This window comes from Eschrichtius robustus, chromosome 18 (genome assembly GCF_028021215.1).
Source record: "Eschrichtius robustus isolate mEscRob2 chromosome 18, mEscRob2.pri, whole genome shotgun sequence".
NCBI lineage: Eukaryota > Metazoa > Chordata > Mammalia > Artiodactyla > Eschrichtiidae > Eschrichtius > Eschrichtius robustus.
This window is the reverse complement of record NC_090841.1, coordinates 52,001,232-52,015,981: the sequence shown is the minus strand read 5'-3', so window position 1 is coordinate 52,015,981 and position 14,750 is coordinate 52,001,232. Positions and strand designations below refer to the sequence as shown.

Below are 14,750 nucleotides of genomic sequence, written 5' to 3'. Positions count from 1 at the left end.
TTAAACCAAGAACCCTTATCTCCCCTTTCTCAATCTTAGAAATGGAAAAGTTAAAGACGATCCAGGTTTCTATTTTTTGTCCTGTGTCTAATTTATTGTCCTAAATGAGCCAATGCTCCCACCATTCTACAGAGGCTCCACTTTGGCACTTGACTTCAGTCTTTCCATGGATCCTCAGGCTGTCTTGTATCCTGATGACTTCAACACCCGCCCAAATGACACAGGCTTCTCAGGGCTTTGAGTTACTTATCTCCAATAGCTTCTACCATAGCCCCTCTTCATCATGTCCTTCTGTTTGCATACTCAGCACGTTTTCATCACCAGTGTCTTCAGCACTGAAATTTTATATCCAGACCTTGCTCTCTTGGCATAGCCTCTGGCAAGTTTCATTCATCTTTGTCCCATTAGGCTCTCCAGACTCTAGATTCTTGTTTTTTCTGTTACCCACTTTCTATATTTGTTTCCCAAGCCATTTAGATTTTATGTTCCATCATTTCTGTCTCTCTTCGACAGTATCAACTCTTTTGCCCCATGTTCTTCTCTCACATCTGCTTAGCAAAATCCCAAGCCTGGCTGAATTCAAACCATCAGTCTTCCACACCTGAGTCATGCTGATTAAAAAATCTCCCCATGGGTAGATTGGTTTGATCAAACCCCAAAGGTTTGATGCCTTCAACTGGATTCTTGGTATATCTTGGCCTTGACTCCTTGCCATTCCCAGGAACATGCCATGTATCTTCAGCTATTTGAGATGTCTTTTATTCCTCAGAAAAAGAAGTTGTGACTTTCTTTATGCATGGGTTTGCGTATTTCTTCTTCAAGTTTTTCTTTAGTGTCAGTAGTTCAAATTGTGGTGTTGAAAGATCCAGGGTAAATTTTGGCTCAGTCTCCAATGTGGTGGGAGATCCATGGGCAGTAATACTGATATTGAAAGTCTAATGGGAGGTACATGGTGGTACGTGGAGGTTTTTCTGATTTATGGCTGGATCCCAGGTAATAACTGAATAACAGGGATCTGCAAATGGGCTGGGAAAGTTCTCAGGGCCTCAGTTAAGTGTCCAGGCTTAGGGAAGAGCTTCAACCCCAGTAAGGGGGCAGGAAGGCTCAGTCAGAAACTGAGCAGGAAGGCCATGTACAGTGTGCTCAGCAGTTGGGTAGGATTAGCTCAGTTCTGGTTCCCAGGGCTCACCCAGGCACACGAGATACTAGTTATCTCACCACAGGGTTGGTTTAAGACCTTACCAACTGCCTCCTTTGTCAGGACTGGTTTTGAGATATGGATGGAGCTGAGAGTACAGGTGAGTGGGCTGGTGAAACCCTAGGGGTGACAGTGATGGAGTGTCATTAGAGATGAGGCAGGAGAGGTGAACTGGACTCAGCCTGTAGAAGGCTTAGCCTAAGGGCCTTACCTGGTGGAGAACCCTGGAGGAGAGTGACCCAATTGTGGAACCAAATAAAATGGAAACTGAACAAATAGGAGAGGGTCAGTTGTAATGTTTTTTTCACAGTATTATTTCATTCATATAAAAGGGATGGGAGGGAAATTTTAAGCCAAGAATTAACTCTTGGTTTACCCTTTGAGGATTGTACACTTTTAGGAGATTTTAGACCTGGTCATAGTTTTGGGGTCTGTGGCCTCCTGGCTCTCTCTTCTGCATGCTAATCTTCTGGTTGCAGTACATTCAAGGAAAATAAACTAATTTTAGTATTAGCCTAATCAAAGTACAGGAAGGCAGATATGCTTTAATAACATAATAGGGTATAATCCAAAGCTTAATAGTTGTTTCCTGCTGTAGACAACTATAATATGTTAATAGTTACCAAAAATATCAATTGAAGGATAGTTATTTGCTTTACAAAATTTGATCATAAGATTCCTGTAAAAAAACCGAATTTCCTCTAGAGAATTTAAAATCTGATTTGGTGGACTACTGTGATTCCATTTGCATGCACATTTATCCTGATTAATAATCAAGTGAGACTTAATAGGGATAAATACACATTTTTGAGTTTAGGCTTAAAAATGTCATTGTAAGGATGGATTTGAGTGCTCTGGCTTTTCAGCAGATCAAGAGGCTAGTTTTAAGTATAAGGCAATAGTGTGACACAGATGCCAAAAAACAGGAGCGCCATCTGAGCCTCAGCTAATAGAAATCAAGGTCCAGAATGAGAGTGGCAGATAGGCCGCCGCGTGAATCACATCCCGGTACTTCCCGCCCAACTTTCCTGGGGAACCGAACAAACTTGGTGTCTGTAGAGGCCAGTGTCCTAGACAGTGAGGGAGCTGGGGCCCCATCAAAGTCTCAGAGGATGAACACATAGAGGATGCTTGGCTTGAGGAAGAGAAGGTGATGGTGGTTCCTTAAAAATTGTGATGGTTTGCCATGTGGAAGCAGACTTGGATTTATTTGTTATAGGTTCAGATTTAGAATTCAAGGTGGGAATTACAGGGAGGTATTTTCCAGTTTCCCCTTCCTCAGGTCAGAGTGTGTCAAGGTTTGTTTTTGTTTTAAATTTTTATACAATTTTAAAAGGTTATACTCCATTTAAAAATATTGGCTATATTTCCCATGTTGTACAATATGTCCTTGTAGCCTATCTTGCACCCAACAGCTTTTATCTCCCACTCGCCGACTCCTATACTGCCCCTCCCCAGCTCCCTGCTGGTGACCACTAGTTTGTTCTCTATATCTGCAAGTCCGCTTCATTTTTGTTATATTCACTAGTTTGTTGTATTTTTTAGATTCCACATATAAGTGATATCATACAGTATTTGTCTTTCGCTGTCGGACTTATCTCACTGTGCATAATACCCTCCAAGTCCATCCATACTGCTGCAAAATGGCAAAATTTCCTTCTTTTTTATGGCTGGGTAGTAGTCCATTGTATATATATACCACATCTTCTTTGTCCATTCATCTGTTAATGGATACTTAGGTTGTTTCCATATCTTGGCAATTGTAAATAATGCTGCTATGAACACTGGGACGCATGTGCCTTTTCGAATTAGTGTTTTTGTTTTTTTCAGATATATACCCAGGAGCGGAATTGCTGGGTCATGTTTTTGGTTTTGGTTTTGGTTCTTAGAGGATTCTTGTGTGAGAGAAGAGGTTAGACTGGAGGCTTCCATAGCACTTCCACCGACTGATTAGTTTAAATTTATCCCATCAGGCATCAGGTAAGCTACACAGCTGTTATTATTTGTTATTTATACTTAACTATCACTTATTATATGTTTGGGAACTGTTCTAAAACTGTAAAAATATCAATTCATTTCACTTATTTTAACAACCCTGCAATGTAGCTATTACCTGCATTTTATAGGTGTGGAACCTGAGGCTCAGAGATATTAAGTTACTTGCACAAAGTAACACAGCAAGAGCCAGATCCACACCCAGGCTATCTGCCTCTTTATCTTAGGAATATGTGTCTTGAGGATTACATTATGCCTGAATTATGTATGTGTTGACTCCGTTTTCAGTGTATGATTGAGCTACTGCCTGAAAATGACTTTTATCTTCATTATTATTATGATTTAAAGTTTTTCTGATTTGGGAAGAGTTTCTGATTCACTTTGCTGCACATATGTATGTTTTGCTAGAAAAACAAACAGAAATACTGTTTTGTGTTCCCTGTGGTATAAATCGTTTTCAAATAGTAATTTGGATGATACTTTATCAGCTCAGGTCTCTCTTATTTGTAAATTATAGTAAATTTTAAAAAGGACATCTCTCACAATTGCTTCTCTTCACATCCCATGTGATTTCTTTACAATCACAGGATCTTATATTATACCTCCATGACTTGGAAGAACTGTTTTTTTTTTTTCCAAATGTTAACTCCCTGTCAGGGGTAATCTCAGTACTGGAGGGTATATGTTTTATTTTTTTTATTTTTTATTTTTTTTAAAATTAATTAATTAATTAATTAATTAATTATGTGTTGGGTCTTCGTTCCCGGGCGAGGGCTTTCCCCAGTTGCGGCAAGCGGGGGCCACTCCTCATCGCGGTGCGCGGGCCTCTCACTGTCGCGGCCCCTCTTGCTGCAGAGCACAGGCTCCAGATGCGCAGGCTCAGTAGCTGCGGCCCACGGGCCCAGCCACTCCGCGGCACGTGGGATCCTCCCAGACCAGGGCTCGAACCCGTGTCCCCTGCATTGGCAGGCAGACCCCCAACCACTGCGCCACCAGGGAAGCCCCGGGTATATGTTTTATTAAACACAGAATGGTCTTTGCTGTTCCTTTGGCTCACAACCTCCAAAGCCTCATCTGTTAGCAGACAGCTGTAACAGTCTTCCCAGTGTTTATGTTTAGTTCATGAAGCAGAAAATATGACAGGTTCTCTATCTTTCAGAACATCCCCCCCCCCCCCGCCAAATGCTGGTTAATCCCCTGGCTTTCAGAGGCCAACAAAAGTTATGTCTGCTGGCAGCAAGAATATAGGCTTTTTTTTTTCATTCTTATGTGGATGTAATTTATTGACACTATTGTTTATCCATGATGGCTGTAATTTTTCATGTGATATTAAACAGACAAACCTTTGTTTCCAAAATGTGAACTAAGTTGATGAAGAAGAAAATACCAATCACCAAGTCCAAGTTCCAGTTTTTTCTTTGTTATTGAAATGGTCGAATAATTTTAGAGCTGAAGAAGTACTATCTGAAATAAGTCCATAGGCAATTTAAAAATATTTTAATAATGTAATTATTTCAGTGAACAGTTTGATTGTCTAAACAGCAATAATACAATATGACAATTGGAAACACTTTGCAAACTGTGTAGCTTTTACCAGTTTTATTGTGTATACAGCTGCAACTAGACTTCGTTAGTGAGCCGGAAGGGGCTGAGGAGTGATTGGGCAGGTGGGCTTTTTGAGAACCACTGGGGACAAGAAAAATTGGCCACAATAATAACACTGATAAGGTGGAGAGAGACAAGTGATGGGAAGATGTCTGCCCCCTTTTCCAGGTGACACTGAAGAGAAAACTTATGAACTTGGTGTCAAGGGGAATAAGTAGCACCAGTATAGGGACGCTGGTCACCCAGCGTGTGGCTTCCTGGAGGGCAAGAAGTGAAAAGCCTGCAGCATGAGCGGCTGGAAGTGGGATCAGCACCTGGGAGCAGGAAGATGGAATGGGGAAGACCTAGAAGGAAGGGCTCCCTGGATCTTCCCAGGATGCAACTTATGCAGGGCAAGTTGGAACACTGAACACAGAAGCACAAGCACCAGGGACCTAGTTTTACCCTAGGAAAAGAAATCAGGCATCAGTGAGAATGACTGCTGCAGACTGAGATCTCTCGGGTCGTCTCATGAGCAACGTGGAGTCTCTAAATGGATCGGTCAGGAATGCTTTTGGCTGCATGCATTAGAAAACCTGAATACGAAGTCTTAATTGTAAAGGGGTTTATTTTTCATATATGATGAAAAATCTGAGCGCGGGTAGTTGTTGGCACTGGCTGAAGGGGGGTCAGCAAGGTTAGCATTGAGGTCTCTGATTCTTTGGGGGCTTCCTTCATAGGCTGGCGATCATTTCAGTAGGAAGAAGGGAAAATGCTTTTCCTGCTGCACTGTGTCATGTGCACATTGCAAGCTGGAAGAGGACCTAGGGAAGAGACTGGAAATGGGGTTGGGTCATTCAACCAACAATGTCTGCCACAACATGTTTTCTGCTAACTAATCTTTGTAATGTCATCTCTTGAGAAGAGGTTTTTTTTGTTTTCTCTTGTATTTCAAACATCCCAAGAAGTGCTAGAAAAGAAGAGGACATGTGAATGTGAAAATACCCTGTGACATTCCATGAAACTATTTCTGAGAATTGAGATTAATGGATTGTGGTACCTTATAATGATGATGATGATGATGATGATGATATTAATAATAGCTAGCACATATAACTTCTTATGTGCCAAGCTCTGATTTAAATGCTGTGTATAAATTACTGTTAAAAATCTTATCAACTACATTAGAGATAGGAACTAGCATTATTATTCCCATTTTACATACTGGATAACTGAGACCTCTGACTGATTAAATGACCTATCCAAAGCTAGTATAGTATACTGTACTATACTAGTATAGTATAAGTGGGTAAACCAAGAACTACACTCTGCAATCTGGCCCCAGGGCCCATGCCCTTCATCCCTGATCTACTTGGGTTTTTAATTTTTGTTTTTTTTTTAACTGTCACACTTACCTCTTTAATATTATTCTAAATTTTATCATCATTGTTATTTTTTCCTGATGATTGCTTAATTGTGTAGTCCTGAAAAGGCTAAAACTGTAAATATGGGCATTTGCCCATCACCAAAAAGTAAAATCACTGCTAGGAAAATAATACCTACACGGGTTAGATGGAAAGATGAGATGCTGAATCCAGATACAGTGAAATTGGCAAAAGATGGCTGAGTTAGTTTAGTTTCATCCATTTTGAGAAGTCTGGCCCAGATTAGGAGCCCTTAGAGGAAGCAGTGTGCAAGGTGCAGTTTGGAGACATGACATATTTAAAAGGCAGGCAGTTGAATGATTCCAGCTCATATATACCATTGGGTATAATGTATCTTGTCACCTGCCTGAACCAAACAGAATTATTTCCTGCTGGTATTTTTCTTCTGTGTTAATGGTTTTGAACATCCAGAGTAAACAACTTATTTTTCATACTGAGGCAAAATTTCACAAAATGCTAACATTCAAATCAACCAGCGTCTTACCTCTCAAAATTGAGTAAAAATCTGTGTGTGTATATATAACTGTAAAGCAAATAATTGAACTGTTTGGTTGCAAATGAAAGAACTCAGTAAATCATTTAAATTAAAATACTAAGAATAAAGACATAATAATCACATACATTTGCCTGACATGGTGAGCTGTAATTGGAGAAAAATATAGTTTGCTGGAAAGAGAAGTTAGCTAGAAGTGAGAAGAAGCAGGCTCCCATTCTATGGCACTTCCAATGCTCTTTTCACTTCACTATCTTAATAAGACTGTGGTATTTGTCCTGCGGTACGGTTTAGTGCCTTCAGAAGGACAGATCCATGTTATAGGTCCATAGTTTTGTTGACCATTTAAAATCAGAAAATAGAATCTTGGCTGGAAGGGGTTTATCTCAGAGGTCTTGTCCTCCAATATCCATCTGCAGAGATGACCCACGAAATGTTTGAATTAGTATCTAAGTAGCCATGTTGATGAGGATTCTATGGCTTTTTTTTTTTTTAATTTTTATTTATTTATTTATTTATTTATTTATTTATTATTTATGGCTGTGTTGGGTCTTCGTTTTATGTGCGAGGGCTTTTCCCCAGCTGCGGCAAGTGGGGGCCATCCTTCATCGCGATGCGCGGGCCTCTCACCATCGCGGCCTCTCTTGTTGTGGAGCACAGGCTCCAGACGCGCAGGCTCAGTAATTGTGGCTCACAGGCCCAGTTGCTCCACGGCATGTGGGATCTTCCCAGACCAGGGCTCGAACCCGTGTCCCCTGCATTGACAGGCAGACTCCCAACCACTGCGCCACCAGGGAAGCCTGGATTCTATGGCTTTAATGCAGTTGGTTCATCTAGAATCAAAGCTGTTCTTATTTTGCTTATTAGATCTTGGCAGCTGCATGAAGTCTTTTCAAGCCTAGACATCTTCCATTTGCCTTTTGGATAAAGTCCCAAGTCTTTTTCCTCCAAGCTTATCAACTAGCAAGTGGTCACTGCCTCTGTAGAGGAAACCTCATCACTTCCGGCCTCTTACTATGCAGAACTTTTTAGGCTCCTTCCACATACCATGTTATCCGTGTCCTCTTCCCTCTCCTTACATACTTCTCCTTACCTGGAATATCAATCTTCGTCTTTCAGTTGGCTAATTCCTTTGTCATCTCTAAGTCTCCACTCAAGTATCACCACCTCCAGAAAGTCCACAATCTTGATTGCTTCAGGTTGAGTTAGGCAGCCCTTCCTTGTGTTCCCATAATGCCCTGTGTACATGTACTCTAGTACTGTATGTTCCACACTGTGTTAGAATGATCTGTTTATGCCTCTTCCCACTAGGGCTGTGAGCACATTGGCAGTAAGGACATGTCTTAGCCATCTTTGTATTTCTATGACCTGCTATAAGACACATTGTTAAATTCTCAATAATACTTATGGACTTTATGAAAGGATAGAGAAAAACACCCCTGAATATTCCTGCCACGGTGTATGGGGTCATTCTATCCAGGAGTGGAACGGAATGAGTTTTGAGACTGCCTGTATCCTGGTAGACACAATTTTGGTCAGAAGCCCTGTATGCTTTTCTTTGCACATCATAGGCTGGGGTTGGCTGTCAATGTATTTTGGTCAATGGCAGCTGCTGGTAGCTAAGGGATTTTATTTGTTTAGTTGTCCTTAGCGACAAAAATGTAAGATGTTTCTACTTACAGTGTTAGTTGATACCTAATATTATGTTGTCTTATTTTCATTTTTGATATTTATTTTCTCCAGTTATTTAACAATAGTTCAGATCTGTACAGTACATTATTGTGCAACTTCTGGGTTCAGCATATTGGAAGGTTTAATACCAGCAAAACTTAGAGGTTGTACATTTTTTACGAGTTTCTAGACTCAGATTTATAGGTTTTTCGTATTATATAGTTTGCCATCAGAGATCCAAGTCAAAGCCAAACGCCAAATATTTGTTGAATCTATTATGTGCAAAGTCCCATGACAGGTGCAAAAACATGTAAGTGATAGACTAGCAGGAGACACAAAGCAGAAGTACTTGGAAAATTAAGGGCAGAATAAGGGTTAAATAACAAAACAAGCACAGCCACCATGCTGGATGAAAGTGTAGCTAGACAGGTTCTGTAAAATTAGAGGCAGGTAAGAACCCTTGGGCTATGGAGATCTGTGAAGGTTTTGGAGTTGAGAGACTCAACTGGGACTTTGAGAAATACGAGTGCTGCCTTTAGGCAAAAAGAAGGGGAGAGGGCTTTGCAGATGGTGGGGAGGAGGCCTGAGAGGCCTGGAAACTGGGGCAGTGTGGTTTGGTGGAAGCAGAGCATTCATGGGGGGCTAAGACCACAAAGGGAGAGCCCTGAAAGAAGCTGCTCTAACAACAAGGCTGATAAAAGTGGCTTACTGGAGGGTGTGTCTCAAATGTGAATGTAGCTGTGGGTTCTCCTGAGGCTCTAGTTAAAATGTAGATTTTGATTCAGTTGGTCTGGGGTGGGGGCTGTAGATTCTGCATTTCTACCATTCTGCTACTCCATGGACCTCACAGCAACAGATTGGAGGACTAAGTGAAAAGTTGTGAAGATTTAATTGGAAAAATGGTAAATGATATTCTCATTGTATATTATATAACCTGACTATTTCAGGCTTTTACATAGCACTTTGGAGCTGTGAAAACGTTATGTCCAAAGGTGCATAATCAACCAGGGAGTCACATAGACAAAGTTTACATCCAGCAGGTAACGCAGTTTTATGGAGCTGTCCTGAAAGAGAAAAAAATTGAGTTGGTTTTTATAAAATATCATTATAAAATATGTATTTTACTGAGTGTTAGACAAATGTAAAAACCTAGAGGAATTACTTGTTTAAATTAAATTGGAATAACTTTTTCAGTATTTGTCTCAACAGTCATAATTGAGCAAGAAATTGTGTTTTGCATTTGCAAATGGGCTCGGTACTCTGCTTGTCTTGGGTTTAGATCCTTGATTCAGAACCCTGACTCACCTTTGAAACACCTGCAGAGCTAAAAAAAATACTGCTCTACGCCGGACCAATGAAATCAGAATCTCTGGGGCTGGTGCCTGAGGGTTAGTCATTTTTAAAGGCTTCCAAGAGATTCAAATGTACATCCAGGATTGAGAGCTACTGGGTTATCTGACCAGATTGTCTAACACTGAATTAAGACGCCGGCACTGGGGGCTTTGACTAACAGACTGCGGGCCTGGCAGGATTAAAATGAGAGTCAGTCTGTGCTCCAAGAGGCGGAATCCCTGGGATCCCCCTCTGTAGGCTTCTAGGAGTTCACGGGGAACGCTGTGAACAGACAGGGTGGTGTCAGAGGTGTGCTAGGGATGGGGAGCCCTGGTAGCTAGGGAAGCGAGCAAGGTAAGCAGAGGCACGGGTGTGGGAGCAGTTGCTAGGGACGAAGGCAAAAGCATCCTGCTGGTTGGTGCCTGCTATCTCCTGGGCATGGAAATGCTTTCACCGGGCGAGCTGCCACACGAAGTCTTCAAACTGCCATCCTGGGTAGGTGGTTCAAAGCGCAAAGCCCTTTGATGTGGACGGGCAACGTGAAGATGCAGAACAAAGAGCTGCTTCCAAGGGAGTCTACAGAGTGTAAGAGAGTGCAAAACAGAGAGAAGGGGACCACCCGTACAAACCTCACATACTTTCTAAGCCTCCTTAGCAGTGCTGCTGTGAAATCCCCCGCTCAGTGCCCGAGGCTGTGCCAGTACATGGTCATTCATAAAGCACAGATCCTGGTGACCAGATTCTTGACATGTGTTTGTATCAGATTTGAGCTGAAGGTGTAAGGCTTTTGCCCAAGCTGTTCCTTAGGTTTTAATGAGCTTCCTGTTGGAATATGCCAAGCTCAGTGACTTTGGTACTGAAACAAGTCTTTCAAAACAAGGTGAAACTCGATGGCTTGGCTTAATTCTTTGCTTTTCGGACATAAAAATCTTATTTCATATAAGAAATAAGTTGTTCTTACTTTTCAAGGATTTATGGTGGCAAACTTTTAACAGTATGCACATCTACCAGCAGCCATACCGTGAAGTGAACTCGAGGACTCAGCCCGAGTTTCAGGCTGCGTCTGCATGTGCCACAGTGATGCTGACTCGGGCCCTATTGAAATTAGAGGGAGACAGTTGCTATGGAGCAGATTTGACCTCTTGGCTCCCCTCTGGGTTCCCGAGTAGAACAAACAAACAGGCAGAACGGTAAAGAAAAGCGCTTTCAGGCTGTGGAGGAGTTAGGCACACGTAAATTATTATCTGTTCTCAGTTTGAGACTGAAATAGGCACAGGGGAGACCATTCTTATCCTTGGCAAAAGGCTCTGGATTGTAAAGTGTGTTTCCCGCAGGAGATTCATCTGAGCGCTCCTCATATGAGACCCTAGCTCTGACATCTTGTAGGGCAGGAGGAAAAGATCCCAGATGATGGTTTGGTGGAAGGATTGTGGCCAGGAGCTGAGCAGCAGCTGTCCCCTCCTTTCCTTGCCTTGGACCTTGGATGTGTAGGAGGCCTCACGAGGGCTGGGCAGGATCCCAAGCACGGGCTTGCTGGGAGTGGGGTGTGGGAGTAGGGGGCTGGGGGGTGGGCTGGGAGTGGAACACTCAGACTTCAGTAGGGGAGGCCAGTTTTGATAAAAAAAAAACATTTTAAGGATGGGAAGAAAAATAGGTGAGGCTTTGTCAAACCATCAGCTTCTAACTTTGCAATTAAATTTAAGGCCAGCTATAAACTCAGTAGTTCCTTCGTTGTGAGATCTTGGCTAAATTTTGGTTTTTTTAGGAAAATCTCCCACAGTTGGGAAGAACGTAGCCATTTAAAACAGTTATTCAGCAAAATGTTTCGAAGTTAGGATTGATCGCTTTTTTTAGAGACTAGTGCTTCCACCAGCCAACCCAGACAAAGCCACCCGCAGGGGACATCTGTCGCCTCTACTCTCCCTCCTGCTTTTTATTCAGGCGTTCCCGCTTCTTCTTATTAAAATGTTACCTGGGGAAAGGTATGAATGACTGATAAGGGTTTAAAATGTTCTCTGTCCGGGAATCACTTTTAACAGGAATCCAAACCTTAGGCCCCAGGTTAATTCCAAATCTGACTAAGGGGAACTCTAGCTATGCTGCCTCCCTGTCCCACGAACAGGAAACCTTCTCAAAGGGCAGCTGGGGGTAGTGAGACTAATTCATGCTGTGTGTTTAAATGCCAGAGTCTTTGCAGATTATTGGCCACCTTCCATTCCCTTCTTGTGCTGGTGGTGATCTCCCTTTTTTCTTCCTTGCCATCTTCAGGCCTTTGGGAGATTGGGATCTCTCATGGATCAATTCTAGCAACTCCTCTCTACCTAAGTGAGGTCATGCAGCCCTGAGACCCCTTGAGGAAGGAGTCTCTGTGGGGCTTCCGAGAGTTTGTAAACCCCTGAAACTGCCCGCAAATGTGTTCCCTTATTTTTCGAAGAAGAGGATTGATTAGATTCCTTAGATTCTCAAAAGGCTAAGTAATACCCCCGTACCTACTGCTCCCCCCGCCAGCATCCCAGATGCTCCAGGATGGCATTTCAGGCAGCAGGTAGCAGGTGGAAGAAACTAGCTGAGGTCTCTGGGGTCTTCTTGGTGCACAGCTCACATGGGTCAGTGGTCAGGTCCTACAGGTACCTACCAACACACAGTCCTCCATTAAACATCCTTACAGGCTTATTCTCTGTATCGACTCAGCATTAACACAGTGAGCCTCTTAATTGAGCCTCACAGCAGGCCTGGGAGTCCCAAGGTTCAGGTCTGAATTATGTAGCACTCTTTCAGTTCCAAGTCAGTTTAAACAGAAGAGACGATTTATTGGCTCACAAAGATGGGGTATTTGGGGGGAGGAAGTAGATTTTAGGGATGATTCAGCTAATATCGTTAGGAATTGCTTTCCCTCTCAAAGATAAAGGTTGCTACCTAGACTGCCAACTTTCATTCTGCTAGTTTAGAAGCCACAATGTAAAGTCTTTAATCCCTCCCTCCCTCCCTTCCTCCCTTCCTCCCTTCTTTCCCTCCTTCTTTCCTTCCCTCCCTCCCTCCCTCGCTCCATCCCTTCCCCTTTTTTTTTCTGATCTGATAGCTCTAGCACAAGTCCTAGAGAACTCTCTCGTCAACATTGTGCTATCCCTGATTTCTTTGCTGGGGCAAGGGGAATGCGGTATTGTGACTGGTTAAGCTTGGGTGACGTGCCCACTTCTGGAGTTGAAGGGAGTTGGTCCACTTTTCTTGAAATGCATGGACTGAGAATGGGAAAAAGGTGGTTTCACAAAGGGGAACTAGTGCTGTTACCAAAAGGAAAGGGAAGGGATGCTGGGCAGACAAAAGTGATGGCTGTCTACCATGATGTCCTTCTAATTCAGGTACCTTCACTGTCTGAGAGATGGATGGGATCTTAGAACATCTTATAGTTGAGAAATTTATGATTCCTTGAACTTGTATGAAAAAAAGAGTCTGACACATCTATAAATGTGCCTAGTTTCAGAGAGAGGATCCATGGCTTGTACCAGCTTCTCAGATAAGAACCACTGAATTAAGAACCCTTCATTTTTTTCAGATGAGGAAGCGAGGGCTCAGAAACTCTACATGTCGTGGCCTTGGAGACACTGTATCCAGCTTTATCCACACCCCCTTGGGTTTTCTAGCAGGACACGGGCCTCTGGATACTGTGTTAAAAACAGGCTTCTGTGGTCAAATACATTTGGGAAACACTATGCGCAGTATCTACCTCTGGAGATTAACAATACATTGAGGCATATTACAGGCTCTGAGAAATCTTATTCTAAAGAAGTACATTTAACGGTATTTAACCCAGAAACCTATTTGGATACTTTTTCTTTTCACGAGCCACCAGTAACACACTTCGGGAAACTGTGTTGCAGCACCTTGCCTCTCCTTTAGGCTGGATGCTATGCTGTGGGTCCTGGTTGGGAATCTGGGACACCTACTTTCCAGTGCCGTGTACTCCCCGTAAATCTGGTTCAGTTTCAGAGATTTCAGGACACCGTCACTTTCTAAGGTACGGAGGCTCCTCCCCACCGTGCTCTCCTGCATTCTGTCACCCCTCTCCGGCCACAGCAGGGCTGAGAGGCAAAGGCCTCTGGCTCAGCCCTGCAGGAAAAGGAGGACCACAGTTCAGTGCCAGGCCCTCAGCGGGCCTTGGTCAGTGCCGTGGGCCTGGGGCGTGGGCAGTGTCCATGAGCTGTTCTGTACACTCTCGGATGGTCAGACAAGCTGGTCTGCTCTCTCTCCCTTTCAGCCCACTCTGCACTTCCTCCACCACCCACTTCCTTTACCCCTCCCCCCATTCATATCACCCCATGGGGCCTTCCTGTTCAGAGTTTCTAGATCTTCTTCCTCTCCCATTACTTGTGTGTTTAATCAGTCGTAATAACAACAACAACAACAATAATAATAACCAGGAGCTTACTATATGTCAGGAACTGTTCTAAGCATTTTAGAGGTATTAATCATTAACTCTTCACAACGACATGATGTGCTAGGTGCTATTCTGTCTCCACTTTATACAGGCAGATTCAGATTGCATTTTACATCCAGGGATTTGCACGGCTTTGTAGACATAGCAGAGAACAAAACGAATGTATGTCTATGGTTGGACTTATTCCCTTGGGACAGCTGACTAAGGTGACCACCAGGGAATACAACACCCAGTGCTCGTGAAAATCTTAATGGGCACCAAGGACACAGTGTAACCCTCCCGGGAAGTGTTCTGCTTTTATCAAATGTCTTGGGAAGATAAGATGTCTTTAACTTAAGAACGACCCTAATGATGGGAATTTTAGACCTGAGGGGTGTGTTGGGGAGACGATTTTTCATGGGGAAGTCTTTATTTCCCCCTTGAAGCACACCTGCACGTGGCTGCCTAAGAGGAGCTGCCTCCTCCAGACCATCCAGCTTTTCCCTTTCTACTGGGATTTATAGAGCGGGAGAAGCAGGGGTGCCTATAGTGGGACACAGAGAGAGGCAGTGCTTACACGTCCATATTTGCTAAGACTTTAGGCCTATGACAAAACTT

The 14,750-nt window shown here is 43.1% G+C and overlaps 1 long non-coding RNA gene across 1 annotated transcript in view; it reads left to right on the top strand.

Moving 5' to 3' along the window:
* The first annotated feature begins 3,051 nt into the window (after positions 1 to 3,051).
* The window catches only part of LOC137752007 (uncharacterized), a 44,121-nt gene continuing 32,422 nt past the window's right edge, over positions 3,052 to 14,750 (top strand). The window contains exon 1 of the long non-coding RNA XR_011071021.1: positions 3,052 to 3,178. This is a non-coding gene — a long non-coding RNA (uncharacterized lncRNA). The remainder of the gene's footprint in view (positions 3,179 to 14,750) is intronic.